The sequence below is a fragment of the Phodopus roborovskii genome, unplaced genomic scaffold (genome assembly GCF_943737965.1).
Source record: "Phodopus roborovskii unplaced genomic scaffold, PHOROB, whole genome shotgun sequence".
In the NCBI taxonomy this organism is placed as follows: Eukaryota; Metazoa; Chordata; class Mammalia; order Rodentia; family Cricetidae; genus Phodopus; species Phodopus roborovskii.
Genome location: NW_026126954.1, coordinates 119,696 through 143,235, shown reverse-complemented (window position 1 = coordinate 143,235; position 23,540 = coordinate 119,696). Strand labels below are relative to the sequence as shown.

The following is a 23,540-nucleotide window of genomic DNA, read 5'->3' as shown; positions in this document are numbered from 1 at the left end:
CCCAGGTGACTGAGAACCCCTGGTGCCATGTTGTGCCGTGGTAGCAGTCACAGTAGTCCAAATCCCAGTGTCATAGGGAACTAACTACTGCTCTTCTCTGGGTACCCGTCCACTTCTTGTCAGTGTCCATACCAGCCAGCATCATCAGCTCCATTCCACTCGCATGGCAGACACGATTCTGCTGTCCCTGGCTTCATCCTGCTTTCCAGCTAGCTAGAGAGGAGCAAGGGTCTTACCAGGAGTGTAGAGTGACATTCCCCCCACACCGCACCACACCCTCCCGCACCTGTAGCAATGACCACACCCAAAGGGGCGTGGTCACAGATGATGAAGTTGAGGTTAATTTTGAGGTCCTGACCCCAGGGTTCTCTCTTGGTTTCAGTGGGGTCAAGGAGAGCAGCCTGGGTGTGAATCCTTAGAAGCTGCGGGCCACCGGTTTCTCATGTAAGGGACTTCTCCTGGAATAAAATTAATCTGCATTTAACCTCATCCCACGTATCTCAAACTGTGCATCCATATATGGTGTCCGAAGTGTGATTTTCACAGAGCCAGCAAGACATCTGCGCCTAAACCCCTCCCTCTCCCTCTGCCCCTCTGCTAGTCCCTTCAATTAGATGCCCTTGAGCACTTGAGTGCTAGCTCCTGCCCCTCTCTTCCCCTTGCTAGCACATACTGGCTTCCTCCTCAACCACAGACCTGACTCCTGAAGTTAGTCCGCCATTGCCCACATGCTTCCCCAGCTGACCGGTTTTTCAGCTCCTGGGAGCAGGTTCCCAATGGTAACTGCTCACTGCCTGCCCCCACGGCCACCCCTCTGCTGGCTACATTCTCCTGCAGTGTGGTCAGAGCTGATAACTTTGAGCAACTCAGAGAACTGGGGATTGGAAGGGGGGTGAGGGCCTGGCTGCCTGCATGCCCCCTGCTACACTGCCAAACTATAGGGACTCCCTGGAGTCTCTGGGATTCTCTATGGATTCTCTGTGATTCACGTGAGCCTGGCCTTTTCCTTTTCCGGAAAAAAAATCACTTGATATGAATTACCAGAAAGTTTTGCTTAGAATTCACAGAATCTATCAAGTTAGAAACAAACTGGTTGCACCACATCTTGTGGCCACACTGTGTATGGCAGGAAACCTTCGCCACCTGCCGGCCAACCGTAGTTACTGCAAGTTGAGACCGAAAGGCAAAAAAAGAGCATCATGGTTAAGAATAACAGGTTTCTACTGAAAGCAACCTCCTGCACTCTTTGTATTTTAAGCTAATAAATATACCTATCCCTAATAATGGTGATTAATTTCATAATCCACATAATATCTTTAAAGAAATGGTTTGAGAAGAGAGCAAAGAATAAGGAATGTGTACAAACCATACAGATTTTACCGGCAACTAATGAGAACTTGGAATAAAAGTATTCAGAATATTGAAAATGGCAATGGAGTTAAACTAGATAAACATAAACTAATAGACAAAATTTGTTTAGAATCTGCCACTTCAACAACCAAAACAGAAAGAGACAAGGGAACATAACATTAGAATACTAGCGGAAACAACTCGTTCCGTGTCTCATGACTCCACAAGCAAAATACAAAGACTGGAACATCAGATTGAAAAACTAACCACAGGACTTGTTCCATGTCTGAGCATAATGACAAGCTAGCAGATAGAACATTGTTTCTGCAAGGCAGTTTACATGCCCTGAGATAATATCTAAGGATGAGAATGATAAATGCTTAGAATCACATATAAAGGATAAATGCTTAGAATCACATATAAAGCAAGAGAACAAGAACCTGACTGATTCAATGAAATCTTTAGAAAAGTATATGATCCAGGAAGTTGAAATGCTCAGAGAAACAAAGGTGAATAGATTGAAGGCCCTAGAACCTTCGATCTGATACACCAGAAGAAGAGTTACAGGTAACAGGGCACAAAGAGATTTAAAATTACCAACATCTGTCAGAGTCCTCGAAGACATAACTAGGGTCATTTTGTCATCTCCTATGGCTGTCCGTGTAGCTGGTACTGAAAAACCAGCCAGGAAAAAAACACTCAAAATGCTTTGTTGCATGCAAGTGGGAACCAATATGTATGAAAGATTAGAAGAGATAAAGGAAGCAGTAATCTCCTTGGGCATGCACTAACCATATGTGAGGCAATTAGTAGAGTCATGGGCAGAGGTAATAGGGTGACCCCCTAAGGACTGGGATCAACTAATATCAGCTTTCTTTGAAAATTCATCTCAAGTTAAATGCAGGGCTTCATGGAGGGAAGAAGTAAAAGCTCTTGAACTTCAGGGCTTAAAGAAAGGTTTATAATGCTCCCCAAGATAAAAATCTTGGTGAGGGACTTTATGCTGACCCAGAAAGTGAAACTGCCTATGATGAACACATCTTGTCTCTGTGCAGTACGTCAGCTATGAATGTTTGGGATAAGGTTCATGAACCAGTGGAGAGAAGAGAACCCTTTACCATGGTGATGCAGGATCCCAGAGGATGCTTTAACATATTTCTATAAAGATTATCCAGAGCAGTACAATTAGAGGTAGGAGACCCAGAAGCTAGGTGAATACTCATAGAATCCTTAGCTTATGGGAATGCAAATCCACAATACAATGCTTTGGCCATTAAAGATCTGATCAGCACCATTAGATGAATGGGTCCTGCACACAGCCAACATTGAGTTTCACGACCATGACACTGACACTTGGGTAGGAGAAACGATATCCAAAGATTTGGAAAGACATCAAAATAACAGGTGTTTTAATTGTGGTAGACTAGGATATCTAAGAAGAAATTGTAGGCAAAGCATTTCTAGAAATAACACTCCTTATAGGAATGAATCAAACAGAAGGCCGAGGTTCTGTAGAATTTGTGGCAATGGCCAACAGTGGACCAATGAATGTAGATCGACCAGGGACAAGCAAGGACCCCCTTACAATCAGGAAACTCCTTGGGTGGGGGCTCTCGATGGTCCCCATGTCAAAAGTAGCTCCGTCATTCCCCGTCACTATAGAGGACAATCCTCTCCAGGAAGATTAGAAAGTCCATTGTCTATTGAAAAAAATCATGCTGCTATAGATGGTAGATTAGGTTACATATGGAGGGTGAATCAAACAAATAAACAAACAAACAAAAAAACAAGAAAAAAGTACATTTTGGCAAACTAGTATAAGTAATCAATGACCCAAATTAAGAGAACAAATAAATAAGATTATGCCAATGGGCTTGGTAGACACAGAGATAGATGTAACCATTATAACTCAAAAATCTTGGCCTCCAAGATGGCCCCTGCAGGAGGCAAATGTTCACTTCTTAGGGGTTGGAACCAAGTCTCAGGTAAAGTGAAGCATTAGATGGGTTCAATGTATAGGACCAGAAGGACAGAGAGGAAGGCTGGGCCATATGTGTAGCAATAAATTGAAGGGGTTATGATCTATTACATCAGTGGAATACCCACATTAACATCTTACAGTGTTCGATATGAACCATAAACAAACCCATGGGTCTAGAAAAATATGATAAAGTACTGTACAAGACAGGCACCAAATATCCAGGCTGTGCAAAAACAGAATACAAGTGCCAAACTAACAGAGGAACCAAAAGCCCTACCCTTAAAATGGCTAACAGATGAACCTCTCTGGGTGGGGCAATGGCCTTTGAGCTCTGAGAAGTTAGAGCCTTTAGAAAACCTGGTTTAGGAACAGCTAAATGCTGGACATATCAAGGAATCTACCAGCCCTTGGAACTCTCCTGTATTTGTTATCAAAAAGATATCTGGAAAGTGGAGAATGCTTCCAGACCTGAGAGCCATCAATAAAGTAATTCAGCCAATTGGCTCTCTACAGCCTAGAATGCCTTTACCTTCTCAGATACCCAAAGAATGGTCTATTATAGTTATTGATTTAAAAGGTTGCTTCTTTACTATATCTTTACAAGAAAAACAGGAAAAATTTGCCTTCACAGTACCAACTTACAACAGTTCTCAGCTGGTCAAGAGATATCAGTGGAAGGTTTTGCCCAGGGGAATGTTACCTAGGTCCACACTGGGCCAATAGTTTGTGCAAAATCCTTTGGAAATAATTTGTAAACAGTTTCCACAATTCCTAGTTTACCATTATATGGATGGCATATTGTTACTGATTCTGAAGTAGAAATGTAAAAAACAAAACAAACAAACAAACAAAAAACAATAATGTTTGAGGAAGTAAAGAAGTTTTACCTGTCTGGGGATGACAAATTGCCCCCCCCCAAAAAAAAGGTAAAAGGAGTGTTTTGATCTTGTCTTTCAGGGGATGCAGAAAAAAAACCCATCTCCAAAAAAGCACAAAGACACAGAGCATGTATATGCCTAAAAAGGAGAGGGTAGCTATCCAGAAAGAACCATCAAACAAAGGAGAATCTAATGCTGTGTTAAAATACTTATACTACACTCATATCCTCTTACCTCCTAGCACAGTCGTAGTCCCTATATACATAAAAATCATATCTGGCTTTGGAGTTGAACTTGACCCTCCTTCTCCAAGTTCAAACATGTTGATTAAATAAAATTCAAAGTTTCTGTCTCATATCAAAAGCCATTCGTGTAAGACAAAAGGAAACAAAATCTAGGACTCTAATATCTGTAAAATCCCAATTTTTCTTCATTCTTAATCCATCCTTACTGTTACTTTCCCTGAATGTTCACCTATTGAAGTTAAGCTTTCTGTGCTGATATTAATGTTTAAGTCCTCCACAGCAAACAAAAACGTTCCTAACAGCAATCTTTGAAGTCTCCCGAAGGAAGATGGGGCCCATTTCATCTATTCCACTTGATTCCACTTGATGCCTCTGAACTAACAAACATCACCCTAAAACCAGGTTGGGAGTATAAAGCTGGAGACATCTCCAGACTAGCTGGCTGAAAGGGTGCACCTTCTTGTTACACTGTGGCCAGAGCTTCAGATGAGAACTTCAGTCAAGCATCTCCTGCCAAGCAGAGACTGGCTACAAATGTTACAGCAGGTCCTCTCCAGACTTTTGTTGCCTTAGGGGATAATATACACCTGCATAGGGTTGGGTTTTAGTTCTTTAGGACAGGGTATGGAAGGTGATGCTCAGACTCGGGTATCTCTTTTAGGTAAGTTTTGGGTATGGATGGGAAAGGTATGGTTAGGATGGGATACTGACAGATTTACATATTTTCTAGTGAACTAAGTTTAGCAACTGTTAGCTATAGATAATTTGAATTGCTAGATCCTTGATAACCTAAGTTGTTAGATTCTTGTATTTGGACTGTTCGGGTCCTCTTTCTGCTTATGATGTTTTGCACAGAAATATAAAACTGTCTGGATGTAAGTACATATTTTGAATGTTGATACAACTTAGGATATTTTATCATATTGCACTTTACGGTTCTACCTTTAGTCAAGACATTTCAGGTATATGTCTGTTAGTGAGAAATGTATATATGTATATTGTTACATTTCTGAAGTCTTTGTCCTTTGGGTCATTTTCCTGTCTTCTAATGATTTTGATGATCTCTCCTGGATGCCTCACCAACCTTGGGGAGTGAGTGGGGAACGGGATGAGGGGCAGTTGGAGGGTGGTCATAGAAGGGAGAGGGTACTGGGATTGATATGAAAAACAATAAAAAATAATTTTGAAAAAGAAAAAGCATGATTTTTATGAAATGAAAAGCATGGAAGTTTCTATGGAAATGTGTTGTTTGCTAATGGAGGCTTCTCTGATTGTTGCTCCCAGTGCTAATGAATGGCTAAAACATAATCAAAAACAGCCCTAACACTGTCAGTTTAGCCAGAGGACAGTATACAATGCTCCAGAGGAGCTTATGATCTTCCTGACTTTGGTTTGGACAAGGATTACAATACTGAGTATGGATTCTGTGCTTGGGATCAAGTCTAATACAACCAGCATTGTTGGTTACCCCAACAACTGTAGTGTCAGTCTCTTCAGAAAAATTTTTATCATTGTAAATACCTAATGTAATTGGGTGATTTGGTGTAATTCCCTCAAGAACTGACACCTTGGACTATATTCTCTAAATCTCTAAATCAAGCTTTTGTTTCCAAACTCCCTCAGGTCTCTTATTGCCTTCCCTTCAAGAGTGAAAGCAGTAGATAGACACTGGATGAACAGGAATCCAGTCTTGTTTTGGAAAATGCCACCAAGCAGTATTTTTACTGCGGTGGGGAACATTTGCCATCTGTACTATTTTCTCTACAGATTGTTGTTTTCACTTTAATAACTGTCAATGAAATCAAATACTGGCATCACAGTATCAAATAGTAATTTTTCACTGACCAGTCCTCCTTGATATCTTAGTCCTTCCATCTTTTCCAGTGCTAGCAGGAGGACTACACTTAATTATGGATTTAGACAACATCAGCACTTTCAACAGTCCTGCTGCCAGTTGGAAATGGTAATTTGTCAACACTTATTTTGATATTTTAGACACGTAGAATAATAGCCTTAGTTTACCCTGGCTTGCAAGTTGTGGCTCCCAGAAAAGGAAATAAAACAACTCAAAACCCACACACGCAAAAGCTGGGTGGAACAGAAACTATACTCCTAGCCTTTACTGAGAATTTAATACCTATGCATAGGAGGCTTCATGGAGATACACCCATTGTATTTTGCAAAAACCATAGTTATTCCTGCACCTCCTATATTATTTAGCTGTTTGAAGACTTCATGAAATAACATTAAAAGATTTCTGGCTCTAATACATCCCTTGCAATTCCTTATCAACATAATGTAGATTGACATAATTGCTCTTCAATAACCTCAGTAATGTCTTGTCTGTTATTATGTTGTATTATGTGCTTGGCAACTCAGTGAGAACTAGTAAATTGCTTGACATCCACACCCAAACAAAATGTTGCAATGCACTTAAATTTGTGAAGGTTTTATGGCAGGTTCTCGAGACCCCATACAGACAAAGACTGGACTCTGATGCAATGACAAATATTTCTTCATTTATTCAAGCAGCGAGGCTTGGATCTCACTCCATTGGAAGGAAATGAGATTCACACCGGCAAATCAGGGAAGCTTTTAAAGAAATAGATCATAAGCATCAAGGCCACAAATTGCAAAGTTTCCATAGTTACTCAAGGTCCTTACAAATTACAAAGTAAAGCATTAACTATATATTTTAGCAAGATACATTTGAGCAAGATAGGGGTCCAGAGGGCATGAGTTTGCCAATTATCCCCTGAGCTAGGGGGGTGTTTACAGCCACCAGGGACTTTTACAACTGGGAATTGGTGCTTATCTCCTTTCTTCTATTCTAAAGAATGTTGACACAGATGGTGATGGGCTAACTCTCCTTTACTCCCAATTAAAAAAAAAATATATTAATTTTAACTTTTAGTCTCTCAAAGATATATTTAACTCTTTGCTGCAAAAGCCCTGTTAAGACCTCTAAGATTCCAAAGCACAGCATTATTTTTTGAACCCCTACTGCCTATAATAAAAGACACAGAGCATAACTTTAGCATTGTGGTGCTCCTTGACGCCATTAGTTATAATAATTACTGTTTTGTAAAAGGTTTTCATAGTAGTTTTCTCCTCCCAAGTCCCTGATCGTATGAACCTCCCTACTCCCCGGTTTCATATGCTCTCTGTCTCTCCCTGTCCCAGATTTGTCATCATACATAACAACAAAACCAAAACAAACCGAGAAACCCAACGAAACAAAATCAGCAAAAACAACAACAAAATGCACAAGAGCCCAAGTCTGCCTGAGATGGTGGTTGATATTCCATTGACACAACATTGGGGAAAACTGATTTTGCCTTCCCAGCATTTATCCATTACAAATAGCTTTTTAGTTAGTAGTGGATCATGTGTCCACTTCCCCTTCTCACTACTGGAATTTTGATCATTTGTGTGGCTGTCACCATGGTCTTTGTGTGTGGTAAAAAGGTCTGAGCTCACTGCCAGGTTTAAAACCAATCAAACCTCTGTGCTGCACATCCCTGAGCTCCAAAACCCACCAGTCCCTACCCTGGAAATGTCCATGTCCAAGATAGCCTATAAAAGGCTTTCTTCCTACTCAGGTCTCTCCTGATTCCCTCCCAAAGAGAGGCAGCCACCTTCTGTCCCTTTCCCAATAAAGCTCTGGTGAGATTGTTGTGCACTGCAAGCTTATTGTATTCCCTGGCTTCTGATGCCAGGTTACCTTCCCTTCGGAGCGGGAACACGTGCAGAGGGCAAACCTTCACCTTAGAGCTGTAAGTGAAAACCTCAGAATTGGCACAACACACCCACAGTCATGTTCTCATCACACAGGACAATTATTTTCCCTAGAGGGACAGAGGGCAGGAAACAAGATACAAAGACAGGAGATGGAGGAGGAGGGAGAAGGGTAAGGGAACAAGGGAGAGGTGAAGGGGATATTTCTCCTGAGGGAGAGGTGAAGGGGATATTTCTCCTGAGGGGAACAAAAGACTGCCTCTGGATATAGAGGAGACATAGGTAAACATATGGTGGCTTATAATGATAAAATGAGGAACCCATATTAGGATGATTACCTGGGATGTTAATTAGGGCATCCAAATGTGACTTTCTGATGGCTGGTCTTCAATAAACTGCTAGCTGGACCTTGGTGGTCAGCCTCAGGAGGAAGAAGTGGACTAAGAAGGAACTGGACTGTTATGCCCAGTTCGTGGGACCTCAAAACAACCACCGTCCAAGACGAGACTACTGAATGCAAAAATAAAGGTTTCCTTAACTCCCAAGCTGCAGCAAGGATTCTACATGATCCAGAACTAGCTGAATAGTCTTACTGCTAAGGGGTGAGGCACTTAAAGGAAAAGCCCACAACACTGGAAGTCTCAAGATTACAAAGCTTCTGTGGTTACTAGGATAAAACCCTAAGTGTATGTTTGAGCAGAATACAATTGAGCAGGATATTGTCAGCATACAAATTTGTGAATTACCTCCTGGTCCAGGGATTTTTACAAGTGTGAGGTGATGTAGCTATCTCTTCTTGTTTAGGACAGAGAAATGTTGACACAGCTGGGGTGTGTTAGCTGGTCTTAGTCTTCCTGTCACATACCAGTCCTTTGTTTAGCCTTGTCTGTCTGGCTGCTTTTGGGAGCTGAGAGGAGCTTGAAAGTTTTCTTTTTCCTACATGGGCTTTGAAGTCTGTTTTTCTTATTTCATAGACCTTGGTTGCTAACTCTATGAATGCAAGCTAAGGTTTTCAGCAAGGCAGAGGGAGTGGGAAAGATGAGTGTAATCTACCAGACCCATGTTTGCCATGCTTGAGCTGGTTAGAGCTTCTTTTCAGTTTATGACTGAGTCCTGTGCGCTGGATAAGTGGCTGCTGTTCCCTCTGGCTGCATCCAGTTAATATTGGAGCATTTCTGTGAGGGGACCCAAGGTAGCTGAGATGTAGGACACTGGAGGGGAGTCTGTGTCAGTCGAAGCCCAGGTTCTCTGTGAGGCTGCATCAGGATGTAGATTCCCTGGAAACAGCTGGGGCGGATACAGCCCACACTTGTTGAGGTCATCTTTTACAACTGTGGATGTTCTGATCCGAGAACATGGATGACTGCCATGCTGTGTCTAAGTACAGCTGTCTACTCCATTGACGGGGTGCTTCAGTTCATCCAGAAACCTTGTCCCACACTGAACCTTCCCTTACACTACTGACAGACATACTGTCCCAGGAGCACAGCCAGGATGGGTTATTCCTGTGCCACAGGCCATTGGTGCCAAGTGATAAAGTTCTGTCCTACCCCCTTCGTCTCAAGCCTCCCCTCCTAAGGCTACTCATGGAGGAAAGTTCCTCACATGGCCACCCCCATAAGCATTGGGGCTGGTGAAACAAACTCAGGAAGATGAAACAGGAAGATTGCTGTAAATATGAGACTAGCCTGGGCTACACAGTGAGTCCTTGTTTCAGAGTAGACAGACAGACAGACAGGCAGACAGATTCAAGGAAAGAGAGACAGGGGAGAGTGAGATCAGAGATAGGAAGGTAGAAAAAAGATCCATGGATGGATAAAACAGAGATTATAGAAAGATCATAGGTAGGCCTCTCCAGTGTAAAGCTTTCTTTCAATCTATGTGTATATTGAGAGTTTTATCTCATGCTAAAGAGAAGGCTTCAGTGAGCACTCTAAGCTCTGACTTCTGAGAAGTAGAGTCTGGTGGTAGAGTGCCAGATTGTTCAAACTGGTGAGGGCAGACTCAGACTCATAGCCTGCATGCCAGGAGCCAGCACTGTTGAGAGATGATCTTCCAGCTACAAGCCTTGCAGAGACAGAGGAAACAGCAAGTAGTGGATTTCAGTAGGTAAAGGTTTCAAGTGACTCCAGGCAGGAATGGATGAGCATACTGGCCTTGGCAAGGGGTGTGGCAGGGTAACATGGAGGGCGGGAAAGAAAAGAGATGTGGGGGTTGTCTACTAAGATGGTGTTCAAAAGGTGAAGCTCAGCAGGATCCCGAGTGGCTGGACTCTTTTGTACTAGGAGATCCTCAGCCATTGTGGTGAGAAGACAGTTCAGGCTATGGCATCCCACAATGCCATTGTCAGATTTCAAGGGTATTGACAGTGGCAAACCCCATCTTGACATCTTTCACTCAGGGTTAGATACTCTGTAGGAAGGAGTGGCTCCTTCCTATCCAGGAAGACAGAAAGGACTGTGTGAAGTACTAGAGAACACAGGAGGACCTGAAGCTTCCCAGAGGCCTGCCTTTGGGTTCCCTCATGAGCCCCTCCCTCCTTCTCTTAAGCACCAGGACCTAAGAAATGTTTTTTGTTTTGTTTTGTTTTGTTTTGTTTTATTCCTCATCTTAACCTTGTCCTCTGTTCTTCCAATATCTTTCCAGGTGGAAATGGAACCAGAGAGTTCCAGACAACCTGGACTGCGATTAAACAACCAGCAACCCCAGGACTTGGCAGCACTTAGCTTTGTCAGTCCCCCAGGGATGGTCAGGGCCCTGGACCCAGGTCAGCAGGAATGCCTCATGATAACGCAAAGTCCTTATGCCCTGACTGCCAAGCGCAACTCCTCACTGTTTAAATAAGTAAAGGTGCATTATGCTCCCTGCTCCTGTCACCTGGCACAATGCACTCAGGCAGTCCTCTGGTCAGCCCAGGGTTCCATGAGTACCAGTCTGCACACAGGTGGGGCAATCCCTTTAAAAGAAAGACCTCTGCCCACTTAAGCTCTCTTTCTAGCTCCTGTCCCTCTGCTCTCTTCTCTTTCTGCTTTTCCAGCTCTCTTCCTGCTCTCTCTTCTCACTGTTCCCCTGGGGCAGACAGGGCGTTTCCTATCTCCTTCTTATCTTCTGTCCTCTCTCTATCTCTGTATCTCTTTGCCTCTTTTCTCTCTCCTTCCCCCTCCCTCCAGTTTCTAATAAAACTTCACGTCTCACTTAATCTCTGTGTGCCTGGCACTTTTGTCCCCTGACTCAGTCACCCTCACCCATCATGGAATCTGCCATGGTCCCCATGCAGTGTCTCATCCTAACAGATCTACATGTTGTAAGACTGTCTCCTTCCAGCCCCAAGGCATAAGCAATTTGTCTCAACCTCCACCACATTCTGTACTTCCAACAGGTGCAGGAAAGTATCTTCTCCAGGTGCCACTTCAACTTGCCTCCTTGTCTGGGGGCATAGCAATACTAACTCTGTTGCATCATGGCATTAGGTTTCCACTGAGAGCTTTGGTGTGTGGGATGCCAGCCAGGCAGCCCTTCAGTGTCACAATTGGGGACCTCCCAAATCTCCATCCCTAGCCATGAACAGGCTTGCCATCCCTGGCACACACCTAGCTGCACTTTAGGATCCAGTTAGTGTCAACTACTGGATCTTTCCTGTGCCTCTCAAGAGTTTGGTTTCCCCATTGAGCCCTTAAGCTGCCTTACTTTGTCAGGATCCATCCTGTCTTTCTCCTCTGTCAGAAAAGGAGAGTAGTAGCAACTTAATTTCTCCCTGTGTTGCCAGCATAAACTTCCTGCGCACGTGTGCCTCATTGCTGATAACCCCTTTACCTTCAGATAGCCAGCTCGATGTTGTCCAAGAAACGCAGAGTGTCTGGACCGGACACGGAGGTGGATTCTTACTCGTCTCCTACACCCCCTGGGTCAACCAAAGTGAGTATCTGACTTTACAGGCTTTCAGGATGGAAACAATAGGTGGAGGGTGGTAAAGTACCTCATATTTTTTTCACATGGCCAGCCCCCATTACCCTTATCTCTCCTGGAACTCCGTGTTGATTTTTAGGGAACGTCAGAAGACAAGGACATGGACATCGATGAAAGCCTCTACTCTCGTCAGCTGTGAGTAGTATCCTAGGGCAGGAGATGCAGAGTGGAAGGAGACAGGGTGGGTCAGGCCCTAACGTGGAGTTCTTTGCCGACAGGTATGTACTAGGTCATGAGGCAATGAAGCACCTCCAGAATTCCAGTGTACTGATATCAGGCCTGCGAGGTCTGGGTGTGGAAATTGCCAAGAATATCATCCTTGGTGGGGTCAAGGCTGTCACTCTCCATGACCAGGGCACTGCCCAGTGGGCTGATCTTTCTTCCCAGGTATCTCGTTTTGGCTTCTCCTTGCCTAGGTCCCAGCTTGTGCACTGCCTGTGTTTTCAGCACTGTCATCCTCCATCCTTTCTGTAGTTCTACCTGCGTGAGGAAGATATTGGCAAAAACCGAGCTGAGATATCCCAAGCTCGCCTTGCGGAACTCAACAGTTACGTGCCTGTGCATACCTACACTGGAGCCCTAGTCGAGGACTTCCTGAGTGGTTTTCAGGTATCCCCAATCTTCCTGCCTTTTTCTTTCAGCTTTGTTGTCATTTGGGCGGCCTCGGTGTGTCAGACTTTGTGCTGGGAAACTAGGAGGTGAAGGCAGTAGTTAGAGCTCCCCAGAGGGGCAGATTCGCTTGTACAAGGGCTCTGAAACAAAGCACCTGCACGTGTAATTCTCAAGCCTTGCACAAGCAGGTGTAATGAGAGGAAACTCAGGCTGACTGGGTTGTCAACTGTCGCTGTGTATACCCTGGCTGTAGGTAAATTAACTTAGCCAGCTCAGACCTCGTACGTGCAGCACTACTATTATATTTGTTGTGTTTGGGAGTGTGTTTTTTAAAGCTTTTCTCTGTCCCTTGAGTGTGTCACCCTTGAGACTTGTGTGTTCACATGGAGAAGGCTGAGCCCGACAAGCGTGGGTGTTGTTTTCTTCCCCCTTCTCCTTCAACCTTGTCAGCTTTTATGTTTCATTCTCTCCCTCCACCCCAAGCCTGAGCCTGTTGGTCTTTACAGGTGGTGGTTCTTACCAATACTGCTTTAGAATATCAGCTGCAGGTGGGTGAGTTCTGTCATAGCCGTGGAATCAAGCTGGTGGTGGCAGACACTCGGGGCCTAGTTGGGTGAGTTCTTGCCTCTTCCTTGTCTGACTTCCACTGGATGTGGGCGGGCGGGGTGTCTTCCCAAGCCTTCAGGTCCTCCTCCACCAAACACATCTGCATTAAGCTTTTGCTTTGTTTTGCTTTGCTTTGCTTTTCCTGTGCGGTATGAGCATCATCTGATCTGCTCCAGTACCTTGAGAGCTGGAAGGCCCTGTGCTTAGTCCAAAGCTCCTCTCCTGTTGCCTCCCTCCCTAGACAACTGTTCTGTGATTTTGGAGAGGAAATGATTCTCACTGATTCAAATGGGGAACAGCCACTCAGTGCCATGGTTTCCATGATCACCAAGGTAAAAGGACGCCAGCCCCATAGGTTCTAATGCGGAACTGGGTGGTAATTGTCCTTTCTTTTCTCTGCTTTTCCTATTTTCTGCATGCCTTCCGTTTTCTCTCCCCTCTCCTCCCTTTCTTTCTTTTCTTGACGTTTCCTTTTCCTGTCCCTCTCATTTCATCATTCTTTCCGCACCCCAGCCCCTCCCACCCAGCCCTCCCCCCTTCAACCCCCCACCCCCACCCCCTCCTGACTGTTGAACTAGGGGCCTGTCACTAAAACAGTTGAGTAGCCTGCCACCCAGGTAATACTGTTAGCCACTAGTTGACCTTACTTGCTGTCAGCATGCCCTAGCCTGCAAATCCTGCTTGCTGTTTGCTTTGTTTTTGTTGTTTTGTTTGTGTTTTTGTTTGAGACATTCTCAGTAATGTAGCTGAGGCTAGCCTTGACTAGAGGGTGACCTTGCTGCCTTTGCGTCCTTAGAGTTGTGACTAGGAGCATGCTGCTTAACTCTTACTTTTCTTTCCGAATCAGGAGAGTCCGGGGGTCGTCACCTGCTTGGAGGAATCCCATCACGGATTTGAGAGTGGTGACTTTGTCTGTTTCACAGAAGTTCAGGGCATGAGTGAACTCAATGGCATCGGTCCCATAGAGATCAAAGTTCTGGGTATGGCAAGCCCAGGGAAGGAGGTTGAGAAGTGGTAGTACAGAACAAAGGGAAAAGTGGCTCTCTGTGATATGGGCTGTCTCCGAAGCCAGGAGATCCACTGTAGAGCTTGCCAGGTACACTGGGCTTATCTCAGACTCAGCATTGACTTACCTCTGCCTGCCCCCAGAGTGCTGCGATTGAAGCCATGTGCCACCTGGTGAAACACTGCCTTTAACTTGTGCCACCCCGCCACAGCCCTCCCCCATTGTTGCACTGCTGTTTGTCAGACAGCCCAATCATTCTTGGGTTTACTCCCTTTTGATTTTCTGGGATGTAGCTTAGGCAAATCCTTCCTAGTACATAAGGCCGGTAAACTAGGTTCTGATACACTAGGGCCTGGAAGGATGGCTCAGTTGTCAAAGAGTGCTTGTTCTATACTCCTCATGACAGGATTTGGATTTAGACACAGCCTTGTAAAATGCTGTTTCATGGTAGGACACGGCAGTACCTATGGTACTGTAGGGAAACCCTAGCACCGGGGAGGTGGGAGGGGCAGATGATCCTGATGGGGTCACCTCAGCCATCCTACCTGCTTCTCTGAGAAAGTAACTGGAGGTCATAAGGTGGTGATGGAGTTGAGGAGAATCACCTACAGTTCTTTAAAACGGCTAGGGTATGCAGTTGGCCAATAGAGTGGATCCCCACAAAGGCGTGAAACTAACACAGCTCCTGTGAAGATAATGTCCCTTAAATTAAGAAAAGTAGGAGAGGCCTGTGACCTCAAATTGTGTCTATGTGTGACTTTCTGTGTCTATGTCTCTGTGTGTCTCTCTGGGGCTGTGTGGTTGTGTATGTGGTGTCTCTGGTATGTGTTTGTATACGTGTGTCAGTGTGCGTGTGCTTACCTATGTGTGTGTGTGTGTGTGGTGTCGAAGTGTGTGTTTCTGTCTGTAAGCTACGGTAGTGTGTATGTGTGTGACTTTCGATGTCTATGTCTCTGTGTGTGTCTGTCTGGGGCTGTGTGGTTGTGTCTGTGTGGTGTGTGTCTGTATATGTGTGTCAGTGTATGTTTGTGTGCTTACCTATTTCTGTGTGTGTGTGTTGGGATGCCTTGGTACAGACACATGGAGCATCCATTGTAGTTTATGTATCTAAACCAGAATCCTGTCTTCTGGGAAAGCAGGGAGCACTTGGAATCATTGAGTCAAATTGTTGGTCAGAAGGGGAATACTGTTCCCTCCCATGTTTTTTTCCCCCTCTGTGTTGCAACAGAAGCAAGATGTGTCAGCACCCAGAGTCTGAGGCCAGAGAAGTGAGATTGAGATCACTCTGCTTGCTTTGGGGAGCTGCCTTTGAACTCTGAATCCTCCTGAGTTGACTTCTGGCATTCTGGGATGAGAGTTGTATACTCCAATGCCTTTGGTGGGCGTGGTTTTTGCTTGGCTTCGTTGTTGCCCTGGTTTTCCCCCCAACCTTCCCTGTCCCTCCCCCACTCCTCTGAGTAAAGCTTGCTGTATAAAACATACAACTAAGGTGTTAGGCCTGTAGTGTCAGGTTTTTGTGCTTTGGTTTAGTTGGTGCATTGATCTTTGGAGAGTGGCTGAGGCACTGCATGGGCTGGCAGTCTTCTCCATCTTTTTCATCTTTCAGGTCCCTGCACCTTTAGCATCTGTGACACATCTGGTTTCTCTGACTACATCCACGGAGGCATTGTCAGTCAAGTGAAAGTATCTCAGAAGATCAGCTTTGTGAGTAGTGGGGAAGGGTTGTGGGTAGATGAACTCATGTTTTGGGGATTCCTAGGTGGTTCACATCTGGACTTGATGATCCATTTTCCACAGAAACCACTACTCGCCTCCTTGACAGAACCAGATTTTGTGGTAGCAGATTTTGCTAAGTGTCGTCACCCTGCTCAGCTGCACATTGGTTTCCAGGCCCTGCATCATTTCTCTACTGAACATGGCAGGCTTCCTCGGCCCCATAATGAGGTAAATGTGTAGAAAGCCAGCCAGACACCGTGGCGTGTAGTGCCTAGTCTCCCTGCAGTAGGGTATGATAGATACTCTCTTGGTTCCTTGTATCCAACCAGGAGGATGCAGCAGAAATGGTGACCTTAGCACAAGCTGTGAACACTCGAGCATCGCCAACAGTTCAGCAGGATTGCTTGGACATAGACCTCATGCGGAAGCTGGCACATGTGGCTGCTGGGGATCTGGCACCCGTGAATGCCTTCATTGGTGGTTTGGCTGCCCTGGAGGTCATGAAGGTCAGCAGGAGTGGGAAGGTGCTGTGCCTTGCTGAAACCATCTCTGCCCCTTAGTTGCAGTGGCTGCTGACAAGGCTCTTTTCCCAGGCTTGTTCTGGGAAGTTCATGCCCGTTAAGCAGTGGCTGTACTTTGATGCCCTTGAATGTCTCCCTGAGCACAAAGTGGCTTTCATGGAAGATAAGTGCCTGCCGGTAGGTCAGTGGGAACAGTGGGACTTTGGGAACGTCTTGAGGGGAGCCTCTGTCTAACCTGCCTTTGTTCTCGTAAATCTAGCGCCAGAACCGTTATGATGGGCAAGTGGCTGTATTTGGATCTGACTTCCAAGAGAAGCTTGGCAAGCAGAAGTACTTCCTGGTGATTGACACTAATGGATTCTCTCTCCCTCTCTCTGTTTCTGTCTCTCTTACTGTTGTTCCCTCTCTGACACTCCTCAAACCCCCCCCCCGTCTTTCTCCCTATCCCCACGCACTCTCTCCCCTCTCTCTCCCACATCCTTTTGAGGAGGGAGGGGGTCTTTTGGTTTTGGTATCCTGGTCACATCACCATGTTGAGGATATGCCTGTGCATCTCTGTTTTTCCTTTGTTTCCTCCTCCCTCAGTCACCCATAGGATTTTCCAGCCCTGTGACTTTGTGGTGTTACGTGGTGTTACGTGTGCTTTCACATGGGCACTCACTGTTACTGATTAGACTGTGTGCCTACTTCCAGGTAGGTGCGGGTGCCATCGGCTGTGAGCTGCTCAAGAACTTTGCCATGATTGGCCTTGGCTGTGGGGAAGATGGAGAAATCACAGTTACAGACATGGACACCATTGATAAATCAAATCTGAACCGACAGTTTCTCTTCCGACCCTGGGATGTCACAGTGAGTACCATGGGGTGGCTTTCTCTTGCTTTGGTACTAACCTAATGACCTTCATGTTTCAGCTTTCTGTGTCCTACATTCGTTCCTACATTTCAGTCATTCAGGTGTGAGATCAGTAGACGTTATTACCTGTCACATTGTTTCATTGGCCTGGTTTTCCCTCTTAACAATCTCAAGATTGATGCCTGTTTATTTCAGATGTGACCTTGGGAGATGGGGTAATACAAGCATACCTGGGAATTGTCTAAAGGTCGGTGTTCCCTTGACTCGCTGCTCATAATGCGCTTCTCCCTAGCTTCATTTTACACTGTGCATTCTAGACCCTGGATTTAGAAAACAGAAGGTAACAAAAGAAATGTTCCTGGCCCCATGTAATGGGTGTAGTGCAGCAACAAGAGAAATGTTCCTGTCCTTCTCTAATACGGTACAAGGGAGCAGTTTCCTGAAGCCTCTTGATGTCCTCTTCCTGTAACACGTGTACCGACTCTGCAAACCCAGTAATATCTTAAATGATCTTAGATACTATTTGTCTTTCCTTACCCAGATTGCTCCATCAGTGGAAAGGAGAAATTTCTTCCATACTTGTGGGATGCCTTTCCTAGTTCTGTGAAGGAATTTTCCAGAGATGATTGGGTTGTGATGACATACATACGTATGTAAATGATAAGGTCAGACAGGGCAGGCTTTGTGGCACTTGCCTCTAGGTAGACTTCCATCATGGGGAGACCGATACCTCTGAGGTTATGACCAGCCTGGACCACAGGACAAACACAGTAAGCAAAAGCTAGCCTGGCATGGCACAGGTACCGAATGTACAGCAAAATAGAACTTAAAAAATAATAACCTCAGGAGATGAATAATGTTCTGTGTTTGTAGATCCCCTTCATAGTCTTTAAAGTAATAGAAAACGGATTTAGGACTTTAGGAATGCCATGGACATAAAACTACATCTGTTGTCAGGTAGTATGTACACGAATTTTACAAATACACAGATTTGTAAAAATCTGATGTGGTGTGACTCCTCAGGGAAATTGTGTGTTAGAAACATTATTCATGATAAATGCTTCCTGTTTATCTTGACATCCTGTGCTAAATGGACTCATGCTTTAAATAGTCTGCTTGAAGTTCTAACATGGTGCCCAAAGCTCGTCGTTTGAAGAATGTTCTTAGCACATGTTTGACTACTGTTGTAGTGAGTGAGTACATGGATGGGGACTATGGTTAATATTAGAATGTCAAATGTGTAAGAGAAGTAACAATTGGGAATGTCAGAGGGGGCTGGTTTTCAGGGCTTATGAAGACTTCCCCCCCCAGGGGAAATTGGCATTCCAGGAATGAAAGGGGTATGTGGACGAACACGTAACCACGCAAAAAAGTAGTGGAAGCCTGAAAGAGGTATGAATGGGGCTGTGTGATGTTAAAGAATAGAGAGTCCAGGCAGATGAGGTCACAATCGGTTTATACCGTAAATGAAGTGGGACCAGAGGAGGATTTTGAGCAGTGGTATGTGACTCAGACTTTCAAAGAACCTTCTTGTCTGTGGTTTTAGTTAGGTTATTCTGGATGTAGTTAACTGAAAAACCAGTAGGTGTTAGGCCATTCTGACCCCTTGTTTCTTCTTTCAGTTTTTCTTTCTACTCACCTTTAGAATTTGAATGTGCTTACACACTAAAATGTAAACACCCCCAGCAACATACCCACGTACACACACACACACTCACTCACTCACTCACTCATTTATGATCTAAGAAAATACCAACTTCAGGAGACTCAAAATAGCCTGTATCCAAATTTCTTTTATAATTCTTAAAGCACAAGAAAACAGAGACTCACTCCTGTGGATAATAGGAATACTTAGTGCTGTCATAAAAGAGCATTCTTTGGTCCCTAACCTCCTTTACAGTATCCCCCCTCCCCCCACAGGTGGTATTTACATAATTGGAGCCTGCTTCTCATTGAGCCTTGTTTTGCTCTTCATGAGATAGATGTCTCCCCCAGATCTCTCGATGGAGTTGTTGTGTGTCAGTGCACGGGAAACAGCTGTGTTCTCCATATTTCTACACAGAAATTAAAATCTGAGACTGCTGCTGCTGCGGTGCGTAACATAAATCCACACATCAGGGTGTTGAGCCACCAGAATCGAGTGGGCCCAGAGACAGAACACATCTACGATGATGACTTCTTCCAGAACCTGGATGGTGTGGCCAATGCTCTGGACAATTTGGATGCTCGTAAGTATGGAGTCAAGTGAAGACAAGAGGTAGGGGTGTGTATGTGTGTGTGTGTGTGTGTGTGTCTCTGTGTGAGTGAGCACACATGTGCTTGTGTGTTTTATGATGTTCTTGTGTTCCTGTGTTTACTCTAACATTCCTGCTGCTCACCTGCCAATCCCCCCCCCATCCGTCTCCCTGAAGGTTTATACATGGACTGCCGTTGTGTGTACTACCATAAGCCTCTGCTGGAGTCAGGCACAGTGGGCACCAAGGGCAACGTGCAGGTGGTTGTTCCCTTCTTGACAGAATCCTACAGCTCTAGCCAGTACCCACCTGAGAAATCCATCCCCATCTGCACACTGAAGAACTTCCCCAATGCCATTGAGCACACCCTGCAGGTGATCAACCTTGGGAGGAATGGGAGGCAGAAGGGTTGGTTAGTCAACAGGTCACCAAGCCTCTGCCCTTCCCAGCCTCCAAATTCCCGTTTGCTCTGTGCTGTGTGCTGTGTGCTGTGTGCTGTGTGCTGTGTGCTGTGTGCTGTGTGCTGTGTGCTGTGTGCTGTGTGCTGTGTGCTGTGTCCAGAACATGTGCCTTGACTATACCAACACCCAGAGTACCTACCAGCGACTCCTTTCTTCTGAAAAGAACTTCACATTCGCTCACATCTTGAGTGTGCTGTCAGAGTGTCTGAGATCTTACGAATGTCCACCCTGTTGTAACTAGCAGACATGGTTCTTTTGAGGTCCTTGTTCACTTCTGGTAACAACACTCACAAGATTGCACAAGTTAAAACCAGCAAAACCCCAGCACAAAGTAGGGGAAGCCCTCACACAGCCCGCACCACCACCAAACGCACCCCCCAGTCAAGATAGGATACCTGCTCATAAAGGGAAAATGTGTTGTCTAGACTTGAATGTTATGGTGTATACCCACCACATTCTAGGGAAGGTCTCTGTGCCTAGGAGGAGATGGCTGAATGGACATGCTGTTTTTCTTGGATACTTTTGGTATTTCTTGTCTTGCTAATGGGCTTTGCTTCTTCCTCTCTTTGTTATGACTTCACATTTATTGTGCTTTCTTGAGAGAGGGGTGGGGAGTAGAGGGACAGGAGAGAGAGAGAGAGAGAGAGAGAACATGAGTTAAGTGGGTAGGGAGTTCAGGAGTTTCTGGGAGGTGTTGGCACAGGACAAAAATATTGAGTGAAAAGGATACAATTGAAGAGCCTTGAGCTTTTTTTATTTTAGAAGGCGTTAAGAGAGCATCATTAAACCTGTGTCTGAACAGTGAGAATGATCTATGTAAACAGTGCTTGCAAAAAAGAAAAAAAGAAGAAGCAGCTAATATCGTCTACTGATTTCATTTTCACCTGTAATAATGAGTGCATTTTTGGCTTGAGTAAATCCTACTCAGATATGTTAAGCAGCTAGCTGGTTTGTCAGTGTGGCTTCTGCCTGTACAATCAAGTATATAATTTCTGATGTCCTTGGATGGAAAGTTGACCCAAAGCCTAGTCCTGCTTCTGTTCTTTCAATTCAAGGAGAAACCTGTTTTGATTTCTCTTGGCTCATAGGTTTGTAGTGTAGTCTATTAAGGACTTGCTAAGGAGTTGGAGATCAGGAGGAAATCCATTGTGGAGAGCTTCAACCGTATTGCGGTGCCGTATTCTTTGCTACAGGTTATGGAATTGTTCTCCGAGTCTGCACAGCAGGCAGAGAGGCACAAAAGGTTTCAGAATGTGTTCGGTGCATTTTTTAGGAGGACTCTCTGTTCTGTAGATAAGATTCCTCGTGTGAAAAAAAAATGTGCATTGAAGTAGTGCATAGTAGTGAAGTAATATCTACCAGAGATTTTGTAAAGCATTTAGTTCTGGATATGGTTTTGTCATATACATCGCAGGACTTTAGCACTGGGTCTGCAGTTGGCACTGTCCTCAGTAATGCGGTAGGTGTATGCTCATCCACTTTGATGAGTGCAGCTACTACAGTTACATGCGAGGCTGTAAACTGAGATGGGTACAGGGGTGTTTATTCCTTTGCTGTGGGTCATAAGACTAGGTAGGTAGTATGTGTGACAGTTAGAATTCAGAACCTGAATGCACTAGTTAGAATTCAGAACCTGAATGTACTCTCCACCCAGAGCAAGCTCTACTATCTGGTAGCCTCACTGGATATGTACAGAACCTTTGTTGACTGGCATTTGTTTACTCTTGTCTGTAGTGGGCTCGGGATGAGTTTGACGGGCTCTTCAAGAAGTCAGCACAAAGCGTTAACCAGTACCTCACGTAAGTAACAGACACTGCCTTGCCAGCCAAGTAAGGCATCCTGCCTTGTGTCCCTCAGGCAAGTGGATGAGCTGTTTGATGAGTTAATGGTTGCTGTGGGAGGTGGTCAGGGCTGACTTTTCCATGGAGAAAGGAGGCTTGTCCAGAAACCTTATTTCCAGGCCTCTGAAATAATCCAGCTCTATGTGTTGGACAGAGATCCCAAGTTCATGGAGCGCACACTGCAGCTGTCTGGCACCCAGACTTTGGAAGTACTGGCGGCTGTACAGCGTACCCTAGTCTTGCAGAGGCCAAACACTTGGGCTGACTGTGTGACTTGGGCCTACCGGCACTGGCACACCCAGTATTCTGACAACATCCAGCAGTTGCTGCACAACTTCCCTCCAGACCAGGTATCACAGATGTGATGGGTCCATTTGGCCAAAGGGGCTTCCTGGAAATTGGATGGTTACTGACCCGTGGAGAGCTGCTTGCAAGCGTCCTACAAGTACTTTATGCGCACCCATTTGTGTTTCCCTTCTTGCCGTCCCACAAGGAAGGGGCTTAGGTTCCTTTCTGCCTGCACTTGTTGTGGGCTGAGGCAGGTCAGATTGCTCAGGATGGTTGTGGTGACAAGTGAGACATTTATGGTTAAGCATACAGCAAGCTGTGGGTTCAAGTCCAGGAGCCTTTGATAGTGGGTCTTGTTGGGTGTAATGCCTTGATACGCCATATCGGTGAAATCAGTGCAATAATGGCGAGTGGTAGTTTAAGAAGAATTAATGTGCACAAATTCATATTGCATGAGTTTAGTACCTCATATAAATCAGTAAGTTTAACTCGCTCTGTGTGTGTGTGTGTGTGTGTGTGTGTGTGTCACTCAAAGGGTGGTGAGCATATGCTTCTCGGCCCAAGGATTGCTGGAGAGTTCCTTCTCTCCCAGCCCTGTCCTTAACTTTGCATTCTCTTAGCTGACAAGCTCTGGTGCACTCTTCTGGTCGGGGCCAAAGCACTGCCCACACCCACTCACCTTTGACACAAACAATGTAAGTTTCCTTGGGGTCTCCTAGGTGGGTGCCTGGGGAGTGGGTCTCTACCCTCCCCAGTAAGGTTGCTGAGCTCGCTTTTCTTTGCCATGCGTTTCCTTCAGCCCCTGCATCTGGACTACGTGATGGCCGCTGCCAACCTGTTCGCCCAGACATATGGGCTAGGAGGGTCCCAGGACCGCGCTGCTGCGTCCAAACTCCTGCAGACTCTGCAGGTCCCCAGGTTTGCTCCCAAGTCTGGTGTCAGGATCCATGTTTCAGAGCAGGAGCTGAAGAGCACCAGTGCCACATTTGGTGAGAATGCTTTGCCATGAGTTCAGGGATCCCATTTGTCTCCTCTCCCCCTTAGCCTCCCCCTCTGGTGTTTGCCACAGGCCGTGCCTTTTACTGTATTTCTGAGATTTACCTAGGCTGCCTTCTTTTGCATCTGTGCTTAAGGATGGATGCTTGAAGCGAATTTCTGTATCTCATTTCTTTGCACTATAGGTTAATGGAAATGTTCCATTCCTTCTCTTGTGTGGTATCTTCACAGAAGTCTACTTCTTGTTTC

At 45.2% G+C, this 23,540-nt stretch overlaps 1 pseudogene; it reads left to right on the top strand.

Annotated features, from left to right (window-relative positions):
- The first annotated feature begins 11,985 nt into the window (after window positions 1-11,985).
- On the top strand, window positions 11,986-23,237 carry LOC127214688 (ubiquitin-like modifier-activating enzyme 1 Y; annotated as a pseudogene).
- Window positions 23,238-23,540: the final 303 nt, after the last annotated feature.